The sequence below is a fragment of the Macadamia integrifolia genome, unplaced genomic scaffold, assembly GCF_013358625.1.
Source record: "Macadamia integrifolia cultivar HAES 741 unplaced genomic scaffold, SCU_Mint_v3 scaffold22, whole genome shotgun sequence".
Lineage (NCBI taxonomy): Eukaryota > Viridiplantae > Streptophyta > Magnoliopsida > Proteales > Proteaceae > Macadamia > Macadamia integrifolia.
This window is the reverse complement of record NW_024868566.1, coordinates 31,074-39,079: the sequence shown is the minus strand read 5'-3', so window position 1 is coordinate 39,079 and position 8,006 is coordinate 31,074.

Sequence of the window (8,006 nt, the reverse complement as noted above, 5' to 3'; positions counted from 1 at the left end):
CTATTACTCTTGTTAACTCTCCTTTAGTTGAAGACACAAGTGTGCCTCTTGTTCTAGGTTCGTCTGATGAACTTAAAGATTCTTTTGAAATTAAAGATGATTTGGTTGAGGAAACCAAAAATGATTCTTCTAAAAAAGGCCAAATCCCTAACAGTCTTTATGTTCCTCCTGTCCCATTTCCTAATTTCTTGATAAACAAAAAGAAGATTGCTTCCATGGATAAAATTTTAGAAGTCTTCAAAAAAGTAGAAGTGAACATCCCTCTTTTGGATGCCATATCCCAGATCCCCTCCTATGCAAAGGTACTGAAAGATTTGTGTACTCACAAACGTATCACTAGTGTGCCCAAAAAAAGGTTCTTGACAAGTAACATAGTTCCATAATTACTCAGCCTATAGCAGCCAAGTATAAGGATCCAGGGAGCCCTACCATATCTTGTGTCATAGGCAACACCTACATTGAGCAAGCCTTACTTGACCTTGGCGTAAGTGTGAATCTTTTACCTTACCATGTGTACAAGCAACTAGGATTAGGAGAATTGAAAGCCACTGGAACTACTCTTTAGTTGACAAATAGGTCTGTTAAGATTCCTAAAGGGATGGTTGAAGATGTCTTACTAAAGGTGGGAGAATTTATTTTCCCTGTTGATTTCATTGTGTTAGATACCAAGCCCTTCTCAACCAAGGATAAGATCCCAATAATTCTAGGAAGACCATTCTTAGCTACCAGTAATGCATTAATCAACTGCTGGAATGGTTTCCAAAGGTTATCTTTTGGTAATCAAACTGTTGAGTTTAACATGTTTAGGATAGGCAAGCAACCACATATGGAAGAAGAGATCAATATGCTTGAGGATTTTCTGGATTTTTCTGATGATTTAGTTACTAATTTTGATATTGATTTTGATTCAGAATTCCAAGAGTGTATGGATGAGTTTGATGATGATAGTGAAAATTTCTTTTCTGAAGTCTGGAGTCTTCACACACCTGTGGAGCCCTTAGGACCCCTTTCCAATTCTATTCTCAAACCTTCCATAGTTGAGCCCCCTAAGCTAGATCTTAAGGAGTTGTCATCTAATTTGAGGTATGCTTTCCTAAGGTCTGACCAGACTCTTCCTGTAATAATTTCTTCAAATTTGACTTCTAGCGAGGAAGAGGAGTTACTTAAAGTGTTAAAAGATAATAAGGAAGCCCTAGGTTGGACCATGGTTGATATCAAGGGTATAAGCCCTTCTATTGTGCAACATCATATACATCTTATGGAAGATTCCAAACCATCCACAGAACCCCAAAGAAGAGTTAACCCAGTGATGATGGAAGCTATTAAGAAAGAGATCCTAAAGTGCTTGGATCATGGAATAATTTATTCTATTTCTGATAGCCAATGGGTAAGCCCAGTTCACATAGTGCCTAAGAAGTCTAGGGTGACTGTAGTTCTCAATGCCAATAATGAACTAATTCTAACCCGTGTCCAATCAGGGTGGAGAGTGTGCATAGACTACAGAAAACTTAATGTGGCAACCTGGAAAGACCACTTTCCATTGTCATTCATTGACCAGATGTTAGAGAGGTTAGCTAGACATAAATACTATTATTTTCTTGATGGATATTCTAGCTATAAACAGATCCCAGTTGCTTTAGAGGACCAACATAAGACCACTTTTACATGCCCATATGGAACATTTGCTTACAGGCATATGCCCTTTGGGCTTTGCAATGCCTTTGCTACGTTCCAACGATGCATGATGAGCATCTTTTCTAACATGGTCAAAAAATTCTTAGAAGTATTTATGGATGACTTTTCAACTCATGGGAATTCCTATTCTGAATGTCTTCATCATCTTTCTCTAGTTTTAAAAAGGTGCATATCTAAGAATTTGGTTTTGAATTGGGAGAAATGTCATTTCATAGTTAAATCTGGTATTATTTTAGGCCATGTAATATCCAAGGAGGGAATTAGAGTAGATAGAGTCAAAGTGGATTTAATTGATAATTTACCACATCCTCAATCTGTTAAGGACGTCCGGTCTTTTCTAGGCATGCAGGCTTCTATAGAAGGTGTATTAAGAACTTTAGTTAATTAGCCCGACCTCTTACTTCATTACTTGTCAAAGATCAAACTTTTGAGTTTTCTAAAGAGTGCCTAGAATCCTTCAAACAACTTAAGAAGGAGTTGACCAATGCACCCATTGTTCAACAACCTGTTTGGACTGAACCTTTTGAACTGATGTGTGATGCTTTGGAATTTGTCATAGGAGCGGTTTTGGGTCAAAGGATTAATAAGTTGCCCACTGTCATTTACTATACTAGTAGGACCTTAAATGATGCACAACTCAATTATACAACCACTGAAAAAGAATTTTTAGCTCTTGTGTTTGCATTAGAAAAGTTTCGATCTTAATTAGTTGGTTCACATGTGGTGGTATATACTGATCATTCTGCTCTTAGATCCCTAGGTCATAAGAAGATGCCAAAGTCCGTCTCATTAGGTGGGTTTTACTTTTGCAAGAGTTTGACTTAGAAATTAAGGATAAGAAAGCAGTTGAAAACCTAGTTACAGATCATTTATCCCGGCTTCTCAATTCCTTGACTGTCGATTTTCCAGTCAACGAGAACTTTCCAGATGAACAATTATTTGTAATGTTCAGTGAATTATGGTTTGCTGATATTGTCAACTTCTTAGTTTCAGGTGTGACTCCGGATCACTGGTCCACCCAAGATAAGTATAGGTTTCATTCCCAAGTTAAGCACTTTTTTCTGGTATGATCCTTATTTGTTTAAGATATGTCCAGATCAGATTATCCGACGATGTGTTCCTGATCATGAGCAACATTCTATTCTCTCTTTTTGCCATGATCATGTATGTGGTGGACATTTTGAACCTAAGAAAACTACCGTAAAGGTTCTCTAATGTGGATTTTATTGGCCCACTCTTTTTAGAGATGCTTTTGATTTTTGCAAGGCTTGTCCCACCTGCCAGTCTTTTGGTCATATCAATAAGAGGAACATGATGTCCCTCAACCCTATTTTGGTATTTGAGATCTTTGATGTATGAGGCATCGATTTCATGGGACCATTCCTTAATTCCTTTGGGAATTTGTACATACTTTTAGCCGTTGATTATGTTTCTAAATGGATAGAGGCCATACCTTGTAAATCTAATGACCACAAAGTGGTGGTCCAATTTCTCAAAGAGAACATTTTTTCCCGCTTCGGTGCACCACGTGCAATAATTAGTGATAGGGGTATTCATTTTTGTAATCGACCTTTTGGGCCATCAAGAAGCTCAACTTTGATTTGTCTGATGCAGGAATTCATTGTAGGCTCCAACTATCTGAGTTAGAAGAACTTATGAATGATGCCTATGAAAGTTCTAGGATTTACAAGGGAAAGACCAAAGCTTTTCATGATAAGCACATTCTGCGCAAATCTTTTACAATTGGTGATAATGTCTTATTGTACAACTCTCGATTGCATCTTTTCCCTGGTAAGCTTAGATCCTTATGGGATGGCCCGTTTATTGTTCATAATGTATATCCCCATGGGGCTGTGGAGATTTTGAATCTAGGAACAGGGATAATTTTGAAGGTTAATGGTCAGCGTTTGAAACCGTTCCTCGAGTTTCCTAATACTAGTAGTGAAGAGGTCATGGATCTCCATGAACCTCTTTACACTAATGATTAACTTTTAATCAAGTATGACCCCCTTGCATTATCTTCGCTTTTAATTCTTTCCATGTATTGAGGACATTGCATGACTTAAGTGTGGGGGAGGGAAACTAGTTTGTGTTTTTTCCACTTTATTTATTTATTTATTTATTTTTTTAGCTTGCTGAGGATGAAGTCCTACTTTGGCTTTTGGTTAATGATCATACCATTCGATTGATTGATGTATGAAAATAAAAGTTTTGATTAAGGTACCCATTTTGAACGTATAAAAACCCTGTTGAGAATAAAGAAACAAACCTGTGTCTTGAGATGGGACTTTCTTTTGAAAAATAAGAGACCCCTGTTTTATGGTGTTGGACCATTTATAAGTCTGTGGGTTCCTTGTACTTTTGATTTGGAGTTGAGACCTTCTTTTTAATCTGGCATAAGTTGACAAATGCATAATTTTAAATGAAATGTGAAATGTGGTATAAAGAAGAATAAGAGTTGATTCCTTTGGAACTAGACAGGGCATTGCGCCTCAGGAAGCGTGGTGTCTTGATCGAAATTCCTAGGGAGAAAACTTCTGAAAGAACTCTAGCATCACTGTCTTTGTGGGCATATGTAAAAAGTGAAGCTACATAGTAACTTGGGTGTCTGGTGTATGCTCCACCATGTCATTCAGGCCAAAATTAGTGGAGTAGAATAGAGTTTATTAAGTGAAAAAAGAAGAAAAAAAATGTGCAAATGTGATTAATGTTAGGTAACATGTTTGGTAAAAAACACTCCAACACCTTAGTCATTGGTTCCCTATTTCTTCACAAGTGGTTTTGCCTTAAGATAAAGATGTTTTGGAAGAGACGAAGTGAATTCCAAATTAAGAAATATGCTAGTGCCTGGAATTGATCAAAGGTAATAAAAGTTCAAGTGTGGGGGTCCCTTGTAAGAGGAATTATTTTTGCTCTGGATCGGTATGGGCCTTACCTTTAGCCAAGGTTGGGATTTGTTTATTCTGAATTTTGGATGTATATTCACTACAAACACCCACGAGACACAACTCGTCCACTAGGGGTGACCTAAGGGTTTAAAGGCTTATTATACATGCTAAGTGCAACCGTGATTCTTACGAAAGTGAGTTAGGTTTTTGTTTTTATTCTTTTTCTTTTTGTTTTGCTCGAGGACTAGTAAAATCTAAGTGTGGGGGAATTCTGATGAGCACATTTATGTGTGAAATCTAGTGTAGTAAAACATGCATTTTACATATTTAGAATGGAGCTACCTTGGGTTTTACTCTCTTTTTGCATGTTTTATATTTTCAAGGCCTTAAGGACTATCGGGCACTATATCTCCAATTTTACACGTAAAGAGATCATATTTCTTTTCATGGTTACGAAGAGGACAAGGGCATGGATGAAATTTTCTCGTTCGAACCTCGTAGCTGCAATTTTGTTGAGGTTTTTTTTAGAAGATTTTCTCTCTCCTACTCATCACTTAAAGGAGGTCGGCCAAGATAGTTGTACGCAAGTTTGAAGAAGAGAGAGAGAAAATAAAGAGAAAAAATAGGAAAGAAGAAAAAAAGAAAAGAAAAGACGACAAGGCATGGATGAAATTTTCCATAAAAATAGAATATTGTCCAAATCCAAGCAAGAAAAATTGGCCAAAGGGGTTTCTTGTGCAAGAAGAGAGAGAAAAATAGAAAAAGGGAGAAAAAATAGGAAGAAAAAGGCAAGAAAAATCGTGTTTTCTCTCTTCTCTCTCCTCCACTTCATCAACAAGATAAAAAAAAAATCTTTTTTTTTTTAGATGCTAAAATCTTTAGCTTCTCTCCCCCATTCTCTATATAACAGAATTAACACAAGGGGAGGAGACACTTCATTCTTCTTCTAGGGTTTTTTTTTTAGTTGCTTTATCTCTTTCTCTAGCTCTAGTTTTAGGTTTATGCTTTAAACACTTTTGTAAGTTCTTTTTATTCAATTAATGCAAACACTTTTGTTTTCTATTCAATCTTTTATGTTTATGATTTATGCAATTGAGTTATAATTTTTAAAGTTATAGTTCTAGGCTTAGATCTAGGTGACAAGATCACGAGCCGTGGAGCATCTCTTTTTTTTTTTCAAGATTTGATTTCTTTAGGCCTAGAAATTTCAGATTTGGTTCATTCCAGATTTGGTTTTTAGGGTTGGCAGTGTCTCAAATCAATCAAGCTTTCAAGTTCAAGCATTGATTTAGGTAGGTAGGCTTCTTCAATAGTCTTCTCTCCCCCCTCTCATTCCCTATTCTAATTACCCTTTATTTCTTAATTTAGGATTTTAATTTCAGTTGTTATATTATTGCTTTCCCTTTCCCCCAAGGTTCATGACTAGTATATGTGTTGGCTTTGCCCCTCCTAGCCATAGAACCATCATTTTATTATTTTTATTTTAATTGTCTCTCTTTCCCTAAAGCCAAGTAGAGTAACCTTTGTAAGAGTGACTCTCTGGTCAAGTAGAGAAGCTCATATTATGATGCATCTCTTGGGCTAAGTAGAGAAATCTACTTGTGAGTCTCTCTCTAGCTTTATCCCCTTTCTTTTACTTTATTTTTATTTTAGCATTTTATTCCTTTATTGTTTTTTTAATTGCGTGGGTTGTTTATTTTCAGTTATTTATTTATTTAATTTTAATTGTGTGGCTTGCGTCTTTAAATTCTTAGATGACGAATGGTTAGGATGGTATTTTAGATACGTATGTTTAGGATGGTAATTAGAATTAGATCACAATCATTAATCGGTTCACTTTTGCATTATTAAAAGAAGCAAAAAAAATAAAGTGGCGGCTCTCCCTGTGTTCGACCCGTAGCTACACTGATCCGTACACTTGAGGTTACATTTTAAAATCTCAAACATACAACATTATACAAATACTATATTGAGTAAAAAGTCTACATTATGCCTACTCTCTAGGAAATTATACTTGACCTTGACTCCTGTTTCTGGTCAAGAGGGGCAGGCCCTAATTGATGGGTACGTAATCCTGGTGAAAACTCTTGACTTAGGTGGGATAATCTCAGCCACTCGCTCTTTTTCTTTGAAGAATCTAGGCCTTCGATGATACTTCAAAGTTTCGACATGTTTCTTGAGAACCTTTGGGAATTTTGATAGTTTTTCAACTCATGGAAGCAAAAACCAGACCAACTCGGGCAGAACTTTGACCTCAGATTGAACGTCGAGTTAGGACCACCGGGTTAGGCTAAAAATGCTAAGGGCTGATGGTTGGGTGAAGAGACATACTAAAAATGGCAAGGAAGAATACTAATTAGGGAAAAGATCATTTCTTCCACACTAGGCTCTCTCACAAGGGGAAGTAGATCAAAAGAGGGGAGGATCTCTTTATATTCCTTTTCACACACTAAAAATGGTAAAAAGAGACTATTTATAGGCATTCGGACAAATTTGGCAGACCTGCCAAAAATGTAATCTTTTTTTTCCTTGGTCTGCCATTGAAAAAAGGTAGTATTTCATGGATCTGTCTAAATTTGGGAAATTTTCAAAGGGAAAATTGGCAGATCCGCCAGAAATCTTGAGGGCCCAGGAAAAAACTAGCAAAATCCGATATAATCATCCCTATTATGACTTTCAAGAGAGATTATAGGAGATCCGATGGTTTGATTTTTGCATGTGATATTGTTAGAATCATCTTTCCAAGCACTATCCAATGGTGTGGGTTTCAAGCTTTTTTTTCGCTCGTAAAAATTTGAGATTAGCAGAAAAGGGTTTTCTGCCCTGTTACAAACCGGGGGTTTTTTGGCAAGCCTTATTCATTCCATTCCCGCACTATTAGAGAGTACTTAAAACTAATTCTTCGATATATAACACACTAATATCATTTTCCAAAAGATTGGGTACAAAAAAGGTCACGTGTCAGATTAGGGTTCAAGCTGGAATAGGGTTTCAAGGTGAATTAAGGTTTTGGATTAGATTAGGGTTTTAGGTTACTGTCGAGTCTGGGTCATCATGAAAGGCTTGAATTCTCCTCCGATGTAGAGCACGAATCTCGATCATTCTCTGTTTGTCATCATTGTCGGGGCGGGGTGGCAAAATTGGGTATCTACAACAGTGAGTACCAGTGGTTATCACCTTGGGTGCATCACTTGTGTCCAAAAGTTGAAATTAGTTCGGGATTTTGGGCACGGGTGGAACATGCTTCCTATGTGAAAGAGACCTCTACTGGTGCCTTGAGATTTTTCCTTCGTGAGCATCTGAATCCCCCTCTTCTTGCTATCTCTATCCCAACCAGACTTTCTTATATCACTGGTGGGGAGGCTGAAGCTATCAAAGAGGGAATTTTGAATGTCATTAGTTGGGCTACTTCAGATTTAAGGT